Raw genomic sequence first — 18,678 nt, forward strand, 5'->3', positions numbered from 1 at the left:
GCGATTGAGCGGGGTACGTGTATTTCGGGGGTGCGCGGGAAGTTCCACACGCGATTCGGCCTGGTACGTGGATATCAGGGGTGCGCGGGAAGTTCCACACGCGATTTGGCCGGGTACGTGGATTTCAGGGGTGCGCGGGAAGTTCCACACGCGATTTGGCCGGGTACGTGGATTTCAGGGGTGCGCGGGAAGTTCCACACGCGATTGAGCGGGGTACGTGTATTTCGGGGGTGCGCGGGGAGCAGCACACCCTCTACAGTGTACCCTCTACACCCTCCACGGCCCCTGCAGGTGGCTCACACCACAAGGGCCTACCCAGCACATGTCCTGCAGGCACCCCATCCACCATGGCCATGCCCACCAGCCAACCCACATATCAACTAGCACTACTGCCCACCAACGCATGTCCCCCTGCACCCCCAGCCACCAGGGGCAGCCTCCAGCAGGCCCCCACCCATGTCCCCCTGCACCCCCACCCCCTAGCATCCAAGGGCACCCTCCACCAGGCCCCCACTCATGTCTCCCCCCACCCCCCACCCCCCAGCAGTGCAGGGGCAGCCTCAAACAGGCCCCCACTCATGTCCCCCTGCACCCCCACCCCCTAGCATCCAGGGGCACCCTCCACCAGGCCCCCACTCATGTCTCCCACCCCCCAGCACTGTGGGGCACCTGCCAGCAGGCCCCCACCCATGTCTCCCACCACCCCCACCCCCCAGCATCCAGGGGCACCCTCCACCTGGCACCCACTCATGTCTCCCCCCACCCCCACCCCCCAGCAGTGCAGGGGCACCCTCCACCAGGCCCCCACTCATGTCTCCCACCACCCCCACCCCCCAGCCACCAGGGGCACCCTCCACCAGGCCCCCACTCATGTCTCCCCCCACCCCCACCCCCCAGCAGTGCAGGGGCAGCCTCAAACAGGCCCCCACTCATGTCCCCCTGCACCCCCACCCCCTAGCATCCAGGGGCACCCTCCACCAGGCCCCCACTCATGTCTCCCACCCCCCAGCACTGTGGGGCACCTGCCAGCAGGCCCCCACCCATGTCTCCCACCACCCCCACCCCCCCAGCATCCAGGGGCACCCTCCACCTGGCACCCACTCATGTCTCCCATCACCCCCACTCCCCAGCAGTGCAGGGCACCCTCCACCAGGCCCCCACTCATGTCTCCCACCACCCCCACCCCCCCAGCATCCAGGGGCACCCTCCACCAGGCCCCCACTCATGTCTCCCCCCACCCCCACCCCCCAGCAGTGCAGGGGCAGCCTCAAACAGGCCCCCACTCATGTCCCCCTGCACCCCCACCCCCTAGCATCCAGGGGCACCCTCCACCAGGCCCCCACTCATGTCTCCCACCCCCCAGCACTGTGGGGCACCTGCCAGCAGGCCCCCACCCATGTCTCCCACCACCCCCACCCCCCCAGCATCCAGGGGCACCCTCCACCTGGCACCCACTCATGTCTCCCATCACCCCCACTCCCCAGCAGTGCAGGGGCACCCTCCACCAGGCCCCCACTCATGTCTCCCACCACCCCCACCCCCCAGCCACCAGGGGCACCCTCCACCAGGCCCCCACTCATGTCTCCCCCCACCCCCACCCCCCAGCAGTGCAGGGGCAGCCTCAAACAGGCCCCCACTCATGTCCCCCTGCACCCCCACCCCCTAGCATCCAGGGGCACCCTCCACCAGGCCCCCACTCATGTCTCCCACCCCGCAGCACTGTGGGGCACCTGCCAGCAGGCCCCCACCCATGTCTCCCACCACCCCCACCCCCCCAGCATCCAGGGGCACCCTCCACCTGGCACCCACTCATGTCTCCCATCACCCCCACTCCCCAGCAGTGCAGGGCACCCTCCACCAGGCCCCCACTCATGTCTCCCACCACCCCCACCCCCCCAGCATCCAGGGGCACCCTCCACCAGGCCCCCACACATGTCTCCCAGCACACCCACCCCCCCAGCATCCAGGGGCACCCTCCACCAGGCCCCCACACATGTCTCCCAGCACACCCACCCCCCAGCATCCAGGGGCACCCTCCACCAGGCCCCCACTCATGTCTCCCACCACCCCCACCCCCCCAGCATCCAGGGGCACCCTCCACCAGGCCCCCACTCATGTCTCCCACCACCCCCACCCCCCCCAGCATCCAGGGGCACCCTCCACCAGGCCCCCACACATGTCTCCCAGCACCCCCACCCCCTAGCATCCAGGGGCACCCTCCACCAGGCCCCCACTCATGTCTCCCACCACCCCCACCCCCCAGCCACCAGGGGCACCCTCCACCAGGCCCCCACTCATGTCTCCCCCCACCCCCACCCCCCAGCAGTGCAGGGGCAGCCTCAAACAGGCCCCCACTCATGTCCCCCTGCACCCCCACCCCCTAGCATCCAGGGGCACCCTCCACCAGGCCCCCACTCATGTCTCCCACCCCCCAGCACTGTGGGGCACCTGCCAGCAGGCCCCCACCCATGTCTCCCACCACCCCCACCCCCCCAGCATCCAGGGGCACCCTCCACCTGGCACCCACTCATGTCTCCCATCACCCCCACTCCCCAGCAGTGCAGGGGCACCCTCCACCAGGCCCCCACTCATGTCTCCCACCACCCCCACCCCCCAGCCACCAGGGGCACCCTCCACCAGGCCCCCACTCATGTCTCCCCCCACCCCCACCCCCCAGCAGTGCAGGGGCAGCCTCAAACAGGCCCCCACTCATGTCCCCCTGCACCCCCACCCCCTAGCATCCAGGGGCACCCTCCACCAGGCCCCCACTCATGTCTCCCACCCCCCAGCACTGTGGGGCACCTGCCAGCAGGCCCCCACCCATGTCTCCCACCACCCCCACCCCCCCAGCATCCAGGGGCACCCTCCACCTGGCACCCACTCATGTCTCCCACCACCCCCACCCCCCCCAGCATCCAGGGGCACCCTCCACCAGGCCCCCACACATGTCTCCCAGCACCCCCACCCCCTAGCATCCAGGGGCACCCTCCACCAGGCCCCCACTCATGTCTCCCACCCCCCAGCACTGTGGGGCACCTGCCAGCAGGCCCCCACCCATGTCCAACTCATGTTCCCCACCCAACATGTCATCACAGTCCAGATCCCTGGTCTCTATGGTCAGCCCCCAAATGCAAAACACCCACCCGAGTATTGCATCCACCCACTCATATTCTGCAATTACATCACAGAACACCAATTGCAAGTTCCAAAACAAACACATGTCCCTCACATACACCCAATGGGTGTCAGTGAATCTCAAAACACATAACATGAAATGCATGAAAACAATGAGACACCACACATTGAAGTGCAACAAATAAATAATGTATTAAAGGAAAGATGAATAGAAACAAAAATGAAGAAACTGAAATGTGAATGGAAAAAAATGAAAAGAAGCATGTCCGTCCAAAAAAAAGAAAAAATCAAAGAATATAGAAATCCAAAGTAATGTACTACAAAGTCAATGTCCACCAAACAAAATCCAATGTGAAAAAAAAACATAAGCCATTGATCCATGGATAATTAAAAAAATAAAAATATGTCCAAGTCCACAACTATGTACAAAGCAAGAAGCCAGGGTCCATCATCCCAACAAAATAAAGGAAACCTAACTAACTACACTAACTAATAAAAAAAACTATATACAAAAATGTGGCCAATGTCCAAAAGGTCCAAATGAAATAAAAACAAAAATGAAACTTAACACTACCTACATAACTATGTACAAGGGCAGCGGGCTAGTTCCACGGCTCACTTCTGGATGTGCCGGGCCAGGGCATCATCGAACTCCTCCTCTATGTCCCGGAGGCGGTCCACCTCCATGGCCCCGAGGGTCCGCAGGGCCGTCGACGTGTCCACCTCCAAAGCCCTGCGGATTGCCTCGAGGCACTCGACCCGCCTCAGGGCCCTCTGCATGGAGTTCTCCGCCCTGACCATTGAGAGCCGTGCCTCTTCCGCCCGCTGCCGCTCCGCATCTATGGCGTGGCCCAACCGCTGCCACACGGAAGACACTTTTTGTCCTGGGTCCTCCTGCCCTCCGGCCGATGCCTGCCCCTCCGATGTCGAAGGCCCCGAGCCTTCATGGCTCCCACCATGGAGCTGCTGCTGCTGTGCCTCTGCCCCTGCACTGCCTCCTGCTGCCTGCACATCCTCCGCCGGCTGGGGTGCAGTCGTTGACGTGGCCACCCCTGCTGGACGTCCGACTCCCGACTGTGGCAGGGATGCCTCCTCCACCAGCCTGGCCGCACCGTCAGAGGCAGCTCCACAGGGCACCCAGGTGACTGATGGGTGGGAAGATGGCACAGAGGACGACTGGCGCGTAGGGGGTCCAGCTGAGGAGGGGGTCGTGGCAAGCCCCATCAGACGGAGGAATCCGGCCTGGGTGACCTGTCCCAGCAGGCTGACGTGGTCAACGAGCCATTCGAGATGACCTGCAGTCTCTTCATGAAAAGACTGCAGGTCGCCTCGCATGGCCCGTTGACGCAACGCCACTCCAGCCAGGACAGGCTCAACCCGGGCCTGGATAGCCACGTCCGCAGGCAGGGGAAGGCCAGTTGACGTCAGCTCATCCCCTGCCTGAAAACTGGTCTGGACATGGGCATCCCTGCTGGTGCAAGATGATGCAGGGACAGGATCAGAGACAGGATTGCACACAGGCACCTCCGCGGCGGCCTGTGCTGCCTCCTGTCCCTGGTCCTGCACTGCACCACTAGCACCAGTGGGATCCCCACCCCCAGACCCCGTCTCCGGTGCTTGCACGGCCTCCTCCTCCACCAAACCCCCCACCAACCTGGATGACTCTGTGCCATCTTCCCCCGTTGGGCCCTGTGGGGTCCCAGCTGCCCCTTCTGCTGCCGAGGAGTCCAACTGCAACCTCCGCCTCTTGGACCTCCCCCCGGCAGCTGCGGCCTGGGACGCGGCACCGGACTCCTCACTCCCCGACGAGATGACAACCTGGGAGGGGAGCCGGGCCTTGCGTCTCCGGCTGGCGGTCGGATCCCCGCCGCTGTGCTCCACAGCACCTTCTCCGCCCTCTTCATCAGTTGACGCTGCAGACAGGGAGAAACAAAACACAGGCATCAGGGCACTGTACAATGTACACATACACACATGACAGTTGTACATGAGTGGCATTGGCAAACCTCTGACATGTCATCACAATCCCCAACACACATGTCATTACAACTTGCACACACAAGCCATACCACAGCCATGTTGCAACTGCCAACACCATCCATACACATACAACAGCATCAGCAGGCAAAGGTGAGCCAGACATCACATGCAACACAGGAAGTGCACCACACATGTACACACACCACCACACTTGCATGCATGTGTACACCTCTGCTAAGTGTCGCAGTGTTCAGACGGGCATCCATGTCACATCTGCCAATCAGGCTTCCACATACCGCTGTCACATGCATCCATGTTGCATCACTGTTGCACCCTTGTCAAATACACACACATGCACATGTACACAGCGCTGATACAATCAGCTGAAAACAACATACATGCGTGACATCACGGACATGTCTACTCACATACACATTCATACAGACTTGTGTGCCCACACAACTGCATTTGGCATGCAAGCCCACACACACAGGCACCATCCATGTCTCACACATTACAGCCCTCGCATGTGTCAGCCCCACGGCCCTGTACACCCGCACCCACACACCCGCACCCATATTCGACCCCATACAAACAGATGTGCAACCTGCACACTACTGAACAATCACCACACGCACTGCTCACAATCAGGATGCATGTACACTCACCGCTCGACTCCAGACGGGTCTGCCTCTCAAGGACCTGGACGTGGAGCGCTGGGGATATGTGTTCCAGGACCCTCATCTGTTCTTCCGACAAGTGGCCCCGGCGCCCCTTGGCATCCGCTGCCTTCAAGAGGCGCCGGGCCTTGGTCAGGGTCCTGGACCTGAAGTCCTCCCAGCGCTTCTTGACATGTTGGAAGTCGCGGACTGCCACCCCCTCCGCGTTGATGGCAGTCACGATGTCAGTCCAGATCCGAGTCCGTCCTTCCTTGTCGGCGCGGCAACTTCCGAAGAGGGCATCATACTGGCCCAGGACTTGCTCCACCAGGACACCAACTTCGGTGGCACTGAAGCTGGTGCCCCTCTGCCTCTCTGGCCGGGGGTTGTCAGTGGTCACAGATGGAGTTGGCCCCGACATGACAACCCCAGAGGCAGGAGTGGGTGGGCAACTGGGTCCTGGGGCTGGGCTGTGGAGCGATGGAATCCCAGTCGGGAGTCTTTGGTTCCAGCAGGGGTGGTCACACCAACAGCACCCCTGGCTGATGTGCAGGCAGCAAATGGCAGGGCACGTGGGCAGCAGGCAGTCAGGCAGCAGCAGATGGCAGGTGGGAGCGTGCTCGGGGCTCTGGGGGGCAGTAGTTCGGCCTTCTGGGCAGGAGCGTGGTCTTCCGTGTGCTTACGCGTGGCCAGCTTGATACGGAGTGATTTGGCACGTGAAAATTCTGCACGTCAGCGTGTAATTCGAGGAAAGGCCCTTAGCGCGTAAGTGCGTCTGCACGCATACGCATTTTCATTGGACCAAAGGCCCTCAGCGCGTGAGCGCGTCTGTGACGTGACGTGCGAGGGAGTATCCCTCATTGCACGTGATGACAGTACACACGTGGATCCCAACCAATCGCGTGTGAAAGTTCACGGGACCCCGAAACACACGTACCCCGGCCAATCGCGTGTGGAACTTCCCGCGCACCCCGAAACACGTACCCCGGCCAATCGCGTGTGGAACTTCCCGCGCACCCCGAAACACGTACCCAGGCCAATCGCATGTGGAACTTCCCGCGCACCCCGAAACACGTACCCCGGCCAATCGCGTGTGGAACTTCCCGCGCACCCCGAAACACGTACCCAGGCCAATCGCGTGTGGAAATACCCGCGCACCCCGAAACACACGTACCCAGGCCAATCGCGTGTGGAACTTCCCGCGCACCCCGAAACACACGTACCCAGGCCAATCGCGTGTACGCCCGCTCCCCTCCGATCACACGCGATGACACCAGAATACGGGAAACCAACGATTCCGCCCACACGGAGGCGTCCCGCGCACAGCATAAAAGTGCGCGCAAACAACAAACGCGTAAATACAGCGACGATGAATGCCCCATTTGTTGCTGCAGTGATTGTGGGACACCGCAGGAGGAGGAGAATAGCCAGGCCACGCATTTTTGCACCACGGACAGGCCTTTTTGGGATGCCTGACGACCAGGTCTACGGCAGGTATAGGTTTCCACCCCATATCATCCTAGACCTGGTCAGGGAGTGGGAAGATGACCTCACATCCCCCACCCTTTGCTCCCAAGCATTGAGCCCCTTGGAGAAGCTGCTCAATGTCTTGCATTTCTTGGCCACTGGGTCGTTTCAGTGGACCACTGCCATAGTGGGGGGGGTCTCACAGGCCACGCAGTCACGCTGCCTACACCAGGTACTGGCAATCATGACAGCGCGCCCCTCAGTCCGCAGGCACATATACATGCCCAGAACACCCGCAGAAAGGCAGGCCGTTGTCCTGGATTTTTTCAGGGTGGCACACTTCCCCAAAGTGCTCGGTGCCATAGATTGCACCCATGTGGCCCTACGTCCACCTAGGGCCACTGAGCACATATACCGAAACCGCAAGCACTGGCATTCCATCAATGTACAGGTGGTATGCGATGCAAAGGGAATCATCACCTCTGTCTATGCAAACTACCCTGGCTCCACCCATGACAGTTTCATATACAGAATGTCCGCCCTGAGCCGGGCCCTGGAAGCTGGGCAGCATGGCGACACATGGCTCCTAGGTGAGTACAAATGCCCTTGCACATGCATGCAAGTCACACACAGACAAATATACCAACCCCAATAATCTGAACAATTATCACCTCCCCAGGGGACAGTGCCTACCCTCTGAGCAACCACATGATGACGCCAATCCGGAACCCCACCACACCACCCCAGGTAAGATACAACGCTGCCCATATTGCAACCAGGGGCATAGTGGAGCGCACATTCGGAGTGCTCAAGTCACGTTTCCGCTCCCTTGACCGCTCTGGTGGGCAACTACTCTATGCACCAGCAGTTGTGTGCAGGATCATTGTGGCAGCATGTGTCCTGCACAATGTTGCAACACGGCAGGGCGTCCCGGTGGACATGGTGGTGCCCCCACATCCCCAACCACAGGCACAGGCGCTGGCCATGGGAGGGGACAGGGCACGTGGCGAGGTAGCCCGGACCCAGCTTGTGGCCACATTTTTCACCTAAACTCCCACCCCTGCGGAGTGCACACAGGCCTGGCACATACCAGGTGACAATCGATGATGACAAAGTGACAGTCAACTGTCACAACCCTACCACCCTGAGATAGTTGCCATGGAAGTGCCACATCGTCTGCATCCCTAGCTACTTAAACACAAGCTATCCTGTGCAACCAAAATGCACACATATGACATGTGACATGACATGAGCCATACACAAGTATTACAAGGCACAATGAGGCAGGGGGGGGGGGAACAAGGGAACACAGAGAATGGTACTACTAGGCCAGGTGTCATTGTGATTGTGCAAGTGCAGGGGTAGGGGGAAGGGAAAAGTGCAAGGGTGGGGGGGAGTCCAGTACAGGGGAAGTAGGCCAAACAATTATACATAGGTCGCCTGGTGGCAACTGCTAAGGTAAGTGCAGACGAGTGCTGGGAAGGGAGGGCTGTAGGGATAGAGAGACAGTACTGCAGTGCAGGGGTTGCCAGGGTGGCAGTGCAAGTGGACAGTGGCTGGCCCAGGGACCGAGGTTGGTGAGAGTGGCCCAGTTGCAGCTCCTGTGCAGTTCCAGTGAATAATTCTGCAAGGGAGAGGCAGAGAGTAAGCAGAAGCAAAGAGGAAGGTCTTGAGGTGCTTCCTGAACTGGAGATGGTTCCCCTCAAGTTCAAGTCAGGAAGTCTGTTTGAGGGGGAGGGCCCTGCTGCGGAGAGAAACCTACCCCCAGCTAGTTGCTCTGAGAAGCGGATGACCTGGACATGCAAGGTGTGCATCACACACACCTGCAAAACAGGCCATGGCCATCACTGTCATGACAGTCAAACCCTCCCAAACATCAACATGACATGGCAAGCAATACCCATACACCCACCCAGTAACGATAAGGTACACATTTCCATGTCCTAAATGTACAGTGGCATCGGACAATGATGCCTGACCCGGAATCCGATGAAATGACAGACCAACAAAATGTCCCACCAAAAATTAGTCGATTCCAAATGCATTACAACAGTCGTAGACGTAACATCACAATGAATGCCTGGCTATATGCACATGATGCATTGCAAAATGAACACCGCAGCTCATGTGTGCAATGTCCTACTCCTGCATCACACTGCTCAGCGCACAGCACAGTGAACAGCCATTGTGTGTGATGCACACCCTGAGCATCACATCTAAGTGACAGACTACATCAAACATCAAATTAGGCATGTACTCGAACCATAATCGGTCACAGAACATGTGCTGGCGGGACACAGTGGCCACCAGAAGGCAAACAGTGTACACGTGGATATGCAAGGGTGGGAGTACATGGAGTGCATCCGAGTGCAAGTGTGTGGTTCTGCAAGGACATGCACTCCACATATGCATGTGCACTCAAGTGACCATCAGTGTTCCCTACACATCACATGTGAACATCCACCATGTGTACACCCCAGCATGTCAAACCACTACTATCCCCTCGCACCTGAAAGGAAAACACAACACATGAACAGGCATTGATCAGCAGAACACAACATGTACATAGGACAACAACATTACAATGTCAGAGTTCCCATCACACTGCAGGGCAACGCAACTATCAACAACAACCCCCCCCCCTCGCAAATGACCATGACCCACTGAACAACTGCACCTGGGTCATGGAGCCTCCAACCCTCATTCCCACCTGGCCACAGGATCACCTTTACCCTTCGTGTCCATCTCCCACCTTGTGTGTGAAGAGATGCCTGAACCCTCAGAATCCACACTCATTTCCAAATTCACATAATCCAAGGCATGAAAAGGAACCCAAACACCCTCCAGTAGATGACTTGACATAGCAGTACGTCTCAAAGGCCAAGTACTACCACAATGATGCAACAACCAAGGTAGCACAGCAAAACAATGTCACGACTGGATGTGAGACATGTGTGGTACATGACATAGGATGATGCACCATGAATGGATGTGTACTGTCACAGATCCCCTGTACAGGCGCTGGAGTCTCATGAAACAACCACCCACACCATGTCCCGGGTGCCTGCAAGGTCAAACTCACACAGGCCCCTGAGATCCTGGTGGGGAAAGAGGTTCAGGGATATGCAGTCTGGACAGGTGTAGACACACTGGATGACTGGAATGCGTGGCAGGTGAGGGGAGCAGGAATGACACATGAAACCAGGGAATGCACGAAAATGTACAACCTGCATGAACACATGCACAATACAAACAAACTTGGACATCATTGTCATGGCCTTCTGTAGTCCAGGCTCAGGAGTGGTACGAACCAACCACCCCCTCTAGGGTTTTGGCGCCTGCAAGTTCGGGGCTTACACAGGCATCCGCAACCCCAGTGGGGAAAGAGGGTCAGGGAACATTGCTTGGATAGGCATGGGAAGCAGGAACACCGGGTAGAGGGTACAGGTTTCGAAATTGCATAGGATCAAGGGTGATTAGGGTAAAAAACATACCAAATAGGACCACACATACATCCATGCATCAGTACACTCCCCAGCAAGCCTATGCAGGGCAGTTTGTAAGAAAATACAACAAGACACTTAGCTCTGGTTTTGAGTGCTGGCCTCCTGCCTGCGCACTCTCAGGTCCAGTTACAGGAGCACTGCAATGCTGCAAAGAGAGACACAGTCAGCAACCAGTACATGCCAATTGCACAAAAACACAACACAAAACATGCCCCATAACAACATACACCTCTACAAACAGAAAATCTGTGCTCCATGCTTCGTACCCATATATAATATCAACCCTGTGACGGGTCATTCACAGTCAATGCAGTAAGTCAGCCGCTGGTGGGTGCGTGGCAAATGGAACACCAATGTGTCACAATGCACACAACATGCAATGTTCCCTGGGTAAGCAGACAGACCCATATGGCAAGCCATGACTACAGATCAAGTTGCGTACCACCATGACCAAAAGTAAGTTGCCAGTGCATTTATCATGAAGTACGTGGAATAGACATGCACTGCACCCGAGTATGTCCCTTGCTGTATGTCCCTGTGAGCTGCCCCTTTCCATGTCTTGGAAGGCTACATGGTTGATACAAGTGCCTCAATGAACCCTGGTGTACCGCAGGGTATGTGCCACTGCCCCCGCATGTGTCCCAGACAACCCTACTATCAACAGCCATCAGTCCACAAACACATCTGAGCTGCATTCTGTGCTTCAACACCAATATTTGTCTAAGCTCACCCTCAGTGCTGTGACTAAGCCTGCACGTGCAACTCGCCTGGTGCAAGCTTTGCTGTCTCGTGGCCCCCCTGTGATGCTCACCTTGCCTGGAGTTGCTTGCAACATGTCAGCAGTTCTAGGATGTGGGTCTGCAATCACTGTGGCTCTGCTTGTGCACACATGTGCATGTGGGCACCAACAAACGGGTCAGGAATTAGGTCGTCCAATGGGCCATGTCTGCTGGCAAAGGTGCTCTGATGCCTCATCCCCCTGCAGAAAGTGCATGAAACACATGATTAATGCATCAAAGTGATCTGTGTGTGTCTCATCAGGCATCTCATTACTTGACCATGTCAGAGAGTCACATCACAAATCACACCATCAGTCCGTCTTTCACCTCCAAAGTGTGGAACACTAACTACAGCATGATTTGCAACAAGCACGTGTACAGGAAAGATATGAAACATAATACACAATGCATAGCAATCAATGTCCACATTAATCATGACACGCCCCATCTAGCAAAAGCTGAACAGTGGACAATTACACCTAAATCATCCCCACTAGGGGTGTCAACACAAGTCAAAAAGCACCAGACATGCCACAGATATGACAGTCCAAAGCCCTTGTGTAAAATTCTGTTACACCGAACCATCCTTGCGAGCCCATGGATAAGGGAGGCAGGAGTGGCATATGTGAGTCAAGGAACCCAAGCAGCAAACACATACACAAGACAACCATGAAGGGCCCAGCTGGAACAGACAGTGGATGCCTTCAAAAACCACAAGGCACCGCACTGTCACATGTAAGCACAATAGACTACAAATTTTAAACTAACTCAACTATTAACTAATTACACTAACTAAGGAAAACCTACATTACCTATTTAAACTAACTATCAAACAGAAACTTAACTAACTAAACTAAATGAAAAATCAAAAATGGCCACATACGACCCGGGGGGGAGGGGAGGCACCCAGGAGGGGGGAGGTACAGGGTGCTGCTCAACATCCACATGCGATGATGCTGAGCCAAAAAAAAATACCTCCATGGGCTCAACGCCTTCACAGCACGACCTATGTGGGAGATAGATGGTCGTCCGAGTCTGGCTCATCCTGGAAAGGAGGACATGGCACAGTAGCCTGGCCACGCCTAGCCGCAGCTTGCCCCTCGTCGGCAGCAAGTCTGCCGGACAGGTGAGCCTGGTTCTGTGTGGCGATGTTACATAGGTCTGCATGCAGGACCTCACGTGATACACGTGCTTCCTCTTGCAAGGTAGCACGTGTAACACGGAGTTCCTCCTGCAAGGCCTGGCTGGACAACCGCTGCACCTCCCGGCAAGCCTGTAGCTCAGCCGAGATGGTGCGCTCAAGCTGTGCAAACCTCTCCTCTGCCCGCTGCCTCTGGGACATCATAAGGACACCCAGAGTGGATCTGAGGGAGGCATACTCCTCCCTCAGGGCATCCATGTGCGCCTCTGCGTGAGCAGCAATTGCTTGACGCAGAGACGACATTTCAGCCTGGCGTGCCCTGTCTGAGGCCGCCATGCCCAGCCTGAGTGAGCGGGCCGTGGACCGTGCCGCCTGCTGCTGGAGTAGCACCTGCCGAGCAGGGGGGAGCACAGATCGGGCCACACGCTCCATGCTGTCAGCGATGTTCTCCATTGCTGCCCCCTGACGTTCTGAATTGGCAGTCATGTCTTGCTCCCACTCAGTATACAGCGGTTGCGCGCGGCGACCGCGTTGCCGGGCTTGACCCCTGCGGGACCCAAGGACCGGGGGTCCTCGCTGTGTTGGCACCGCCTGCGGCTGCACGACTACATGCCCCCGTCGACGTGATGTCCCAGGCACATCAGTGACTGGTGTGGAGGGTGACCCTGCGTCCCGATCCACCACGGGCGGAGGAACCAAGACTGTCTGATCCCTCAGTGCAGGGGTCGCAGACAGAGGAGTGTCCACATCAGAATCACTCACCCCTGACACATGGACTTGATGGTCATCCAACTCAACATGGACGTCAGAGTCGTCATCAAGGCTGGACTCATAGACAGCCAGAGACAGGATGGACTGCAGCACTTGGGGGTTTTCGTGGCCTACCACCCCACGACCCCCACTAGTGCCGGGTTGATGTGGTCTTACCAACCCTGTGTCTGGCATGACAACACCATCCTCTGCATCCATTGCGTCATCACCTGAAAAATAGAGAGGAAAGGGTCAGTACACATGTCAGAAGCACACAACACACACACACACACCGACAGCAAAGGCATCTGGCAGACATGTGACACACAACATATGACCATGCATGCATGCTGGGTCTACTTAGAATAGCTTCTGTGATCAGACCTGTTGAAAGGTGGCAGTTTGCATGGAAGTGGGTCTATGCAGTGCAGAAAATGTGTTCGCCACTCACTACCTACATGTACAAGCACTCCATGGTGTGTGCCAGGAAATGTGAAGGCAGTGCAATGTCAAAATCAGACATCACGTGCATTGTGTATTCAATGTGTACCATGTCTAGAAGGCAAGCACCCCTCCACCCCAGTACCAAAGCAGGGATGCCTAGCATGGTATCAAAAGGCTGAGCATACACCTGTGTATTGACAAGCAGTGTTGACTGGCATCAACAGCTTAATGTGATTTCAATTACAACACTGCAAATGATGCTGGGACAGTGGGCAGGACACATGATGGAAGATCCGGAGGCCGGCCACGTGTGTAGAAGACACGACAGGAGTTGGACAGAGTCATTGGCCATTGAACAGGCTGAGGCCTGTGAGCCACACAGATTGTCAGAGCCTAAACATGTGTGCAACGCAGGACTGAGCCACAGTTGACATGGGGAGGCCGATAATAGGGCAGGCAATGTATGTAACCAAGGACTCATATTACAGTGATCATCCAGTCAAGGACACATAGGGGCATGTGTGCAATGCACATGGAGCATTAATGGGCACTCATGTCCCTGCGGGACATCTGAGCCATGCACAGTACAAGTGGGATGCCCTGCATCGAGTACTAAGGCTGTACCACACGGCATATGTCTGGCAGTTTCTAAGCTGGAAGTTAGCATCTACACAGGACACATGAACATGAAACTACACATTGGCAAGAATGTAGCAGACCAGTGCAAAGGTGGAACTGGGGTGCAGAGTGGCGGTGGAGGGGCAAGGGGGCATGGCCACATGGAGTCCCGCATGCAGGCAGAGGAGACATGCATGACGGTGGCATTGCATTACTTACACATCAGAACCATGTACAGGTCACATGTAGCAGCAATCATGCACAACACATCCCACATGTGAAACACACACGTCCTCAACAACTACGCATCAACACTCACTGGACTGGGCATCAAAGTCCAGCATCTCTCCCACACCTTCGACCAATTCTGGTGGTATGAACTCCGCAACGAGAGCCTCATGCGGAGTGAGTTCTTCCTCCTCTGGTGCAGGCCCACCGCCAGTCACCAGAGTCAAGTTGTAATTTGAGGCACGCTTGGCCTTAGTGCTGCGCTTGATGTCATTCCAGCGCTTTTTGCACTCCTGCGCCGTGCGCACCTCATGGCCGAATGAACTGACATGTTCCGCCACATGCTTCCAGTGGGTGTCACGTTGGGCAGCCGTAGTCTGACTATTGGCACCCACTAGCATGTCACGGCTGTGTCCCCGCACGTAGTCCACGAGGAAGTCCAGTTCCTGCTTACAGAAAGGCTTCTTCCTCGACGTGCAGGAGGTCGTGGCTGTGTGTGGGGTCCCAGCCTGTGCTGCAGATGCAACCTTCCTCCTCTTGGACTGTGGCGCAGACCCTGGCTGGCTAATGCCGCCCTGACCAGTATGGCCAGTGGGTTGGGTGGATTGAGCCGAGGGAGTGGCAGGTGGAGGGATGACCAAAGGCCTGACTTGTGTCAGTGGCAGCTGGGTGCCCACTAATGGACCCTGCGCAGCAACATCAGCTGTGGCAGGGTCATTGACCGCAACGGTCCTGGTTGGCAGACTCACAACCGGGGTGCTGTTGGGTGCATCTGCCCCTGCACTTGCCAACACCCGGCTGTTCGGGGCAGCAGATGACATGACTGCCCCAGGGACACGTGTCTTGGTCTGAGCAGCCCGGCCTGCCCCAATGGTTTCCCCCCTGGCCTGTTGGAGATCTACCAAGGGCTCTTCAAGTGCCAACGCAGCCTGCGCTGGCAGACCCTGAGCCTGGGTGGCGGTGTCCACAACTGCACCTGCAGCTACCGCTACCCTTGGGCCCGTGGCAGTCGATGTAACGGACTGCCGGGTCATACGGGTGCCAGTGCCAGATGCAGGAGCTGCATCCCCCTGAACCACAGGGGGTGGTGGCATGGCTGCACCGACACATGGCACAACATTGTGCTCAAGTGGCGCACCCCTGCCTCTTCCCCCTCTGTGGCTGCCCTGGACACCCTGGAGTCCCCCTACTCCCTGGTCACCACGGCCACGTCCCCGACCACGCCCGCCACGAGGAGGACGCCCAGCTGAGGCGCCCCTCACCTTTGGTAGCCTCCCTACCATGGCACAGATGTTATAGTGCTGGCACAGATGGAGTGGTGCCAATGGGAGGTGTACAGCACAATTGACCTGGGCAATTGGGGTGAAGGGGGTGGGAAGCAAGATGTTAACAGCCCCCCTGCACCTGCAAGGCTGTATGTGACCCCGGTGATGTGTTGACGGGTCACGCAACGCTCAGGCACCCCAAAACTGCAGTAAAACCGTGCACGCAACCCTGCAGCCTACGTGCGTGGATTAAACCTCCCGCAGTACGCGGTGGCACCCAGTAACACGTATAACGCGTACGCGTGGGACACGCAGGCTACAATGACATCGAAAATGGGTGCGATACACAGGGGCACCCGCAGTGGGAAAAGGAGCGTTTGCGACTCACCGTCTGACTAGCGCGATGCAGAAAAACACGCGTAGCCAATACCCCCGCCAAAAGAAGAGATACGTCCTTGAGAGCTGTGAAGTAGATGGCGCGCGAAACAACTGGAAGCAGCAACACACGTCGGTCTCCACGATAGGCACGTACAGCGAACTGCTGGGCCCGCTCACCTTTAACCCGTGCTGAGGGAAAACGCACGCGCGCGTCAAGTCACATGCGGACGTGCACTTTTTCACGTTTGATTACGCGCATTACACGCGGACGTGCAGTTTTTCACGCGCGCACGCTTATGCATGGGCCCTTTCCTCCTATTACACGCGGACGTGCAGTTTTTCACGCGCGCTTACGCGCATTACACGCTGCGTGCAGATTTTTCACGTGCCTACTCACTCCGTATGAAGCTGGCCACGCGAAAACGCACGGAAGACCACGCTCCTGCCCAGAAGGACACTTCACTGGCCCCCAGTGCCCCAAGCAGCCTCCCACATGCCATCTGCTGCTGCCTGCCTGCCTGCCTGCTGCCACCGTGCCCTGCCATTTGGTGCCTGCACATCAGCCATCTGCAGGGGTCCAGTTGCTGTGTCCACCCCTGCTGGTACAGAAGAGTCCCGACTCAAATGACATCGCTCCACAGCCCAGCCCCAGGACCCAGTTGGTCACCCACTCCTGCCCCTGGGGTTGCCATGTGGAGCACAACCACATCTGACACCAGTTGCAACCCCCGGCCAGAGGGGCAGAGGGGCAGAGGGGCACCAGCTTCACTGCCACCGAAGTTGGTGTCCTGGTGGAGCAAGTCCTGGGGCAGTATGATGCCCTCTTCGGATCGTCCCGCGCCAAGAGGGAAGGACGGGAGAGGACGCGGAGGGGGTGGCAACCCGCACCATCCAGAAGGTCAAGAAGCGCTGGGAGGACTTGAGGTCAAGGACCCTCATGAAGGCCCGGCGCCTTGTGGAGGGGGGCCGGGGCCGCATGAGTTCCATCCAGTTGAGGGTCCTGGAACGCATACACCCAGCGCTCCACGCCCAGGTCCTTGAGAGGGAGACCCGTCTGGAGTTGAGCGGTAAGTGGCCAAGCATTGCTGTGTGAGACAGGGCATGTTGCAGTGTGCTGGTTGTCTGATACCTGCCTGTATGTGTGACATAGGCCATGTACGCATGTATGTGTGCAGGGACATCATGGTAATGCATGTGCGACCTGTAATGTGTGAACCGCATGGTTGTTGCATGTGTTTGAATGTGACATGGGGAGCCCTGTGCAGATTGCACACATGACAGCATGGAAGTCTCTGTTCCTGGACATGGGTGGGGGCCTGGTGGAGGCTGCCCCTGGTGGCTGGGGGGTGGGGGTGGTGGGAGACATGTGTGGGGGCCTGGTGGAGGCTGCCCCTGGTGGCTGGGGGGTGGTGGTGCTGGGAGACATGGGTGGGGGCCTGGTGGAGGATGCCCCTGGTGGCTGGGGGGTGGTGGTGCTGGGAGACATGGGTGGGGGCCTGGTGGAGGCTGCCCCTGGTGGCTGGGGGGTGGGGGTGCTGGGAGACATGGGTGGGGGCCTGGTGGAGGCTGCCCCTGGTGGCTGGGGGGGTGGGGGTGCTGGGAGACATGAGTCGGACATGGGTGGGGGCCTGGTGGAGGCTGCCCCTGGTGGCTGGGGGGTGGGTGTGCTGGGAGACATGGGTGGGGGCCTGGTGGAGGCTGCCCCTGGTGGCTGGGGGGTGGTGGTGCTGGGAGACATGGGTGGGGGCCTGGTGGAGGATGCCCCTGGTGGCTGGGGGGTGGTGGTGCTGGGAGACATGGGTGGGGGCCTGGTGGAGGCTGCCCCTGGTGGCTGGGGGGTGGGGGTGCTGGGAGACATGGGTGGGGGCCTGGTGGAGGCTGCCCCTGGTGGCTGGGGGGGTGGGGGTGCTGGGAGACATGAGTCGGACATGGGTGGGGGCCTGGTGGAGGCTGCCCCTGGTGGCTGGGGGGTGGGTGTGCTGGGAGACATGGGTGGGGGCCTGGTGGAGGCTGCCCCTGGTGGCTGGGGGGTGGGGGTGCTGGGAGACATGAGTCGGACATGGGTGGGGGCCTGGTGGAGGCTGCCCCTGGTGGCTGGGGGGTGGGTGTGCTGGGAGACATGGGTGGGGGCCTGGTGGAGGCTGCCCCTGGTGGCTGGGGGGTGGGTGTGCTGGGAGACATGGGTGGGTGCCAGGTGGAGGGTGCCCCTGGATGCTAGAGGGTGGGGGTGCAGGGGGACATATGTGTGGGGGCCTGGTGGAGGCTGCCCCTGGTGGCTGGGGGGTGGGGGTGGTGGGAGACATGTGTGGGGGCCTGGTGGAGGCTGCC

The sequence above is a fragment of the Ambystoma mexicanum genome, chromosome 2p (assembly GCF_040938575.1).
Source record: "Ambystoma mexicanum isolate Mex_15411 chromosome 2p, UKY_AmexF1_1, whole genome shotgun sequence".
Lineage (NCBI taxonomy): Eukaryota > Metazoa > Chordata > Amphibia > Caudata > Ambystomatidae > Ambystoma > Ambystoma mexicanum.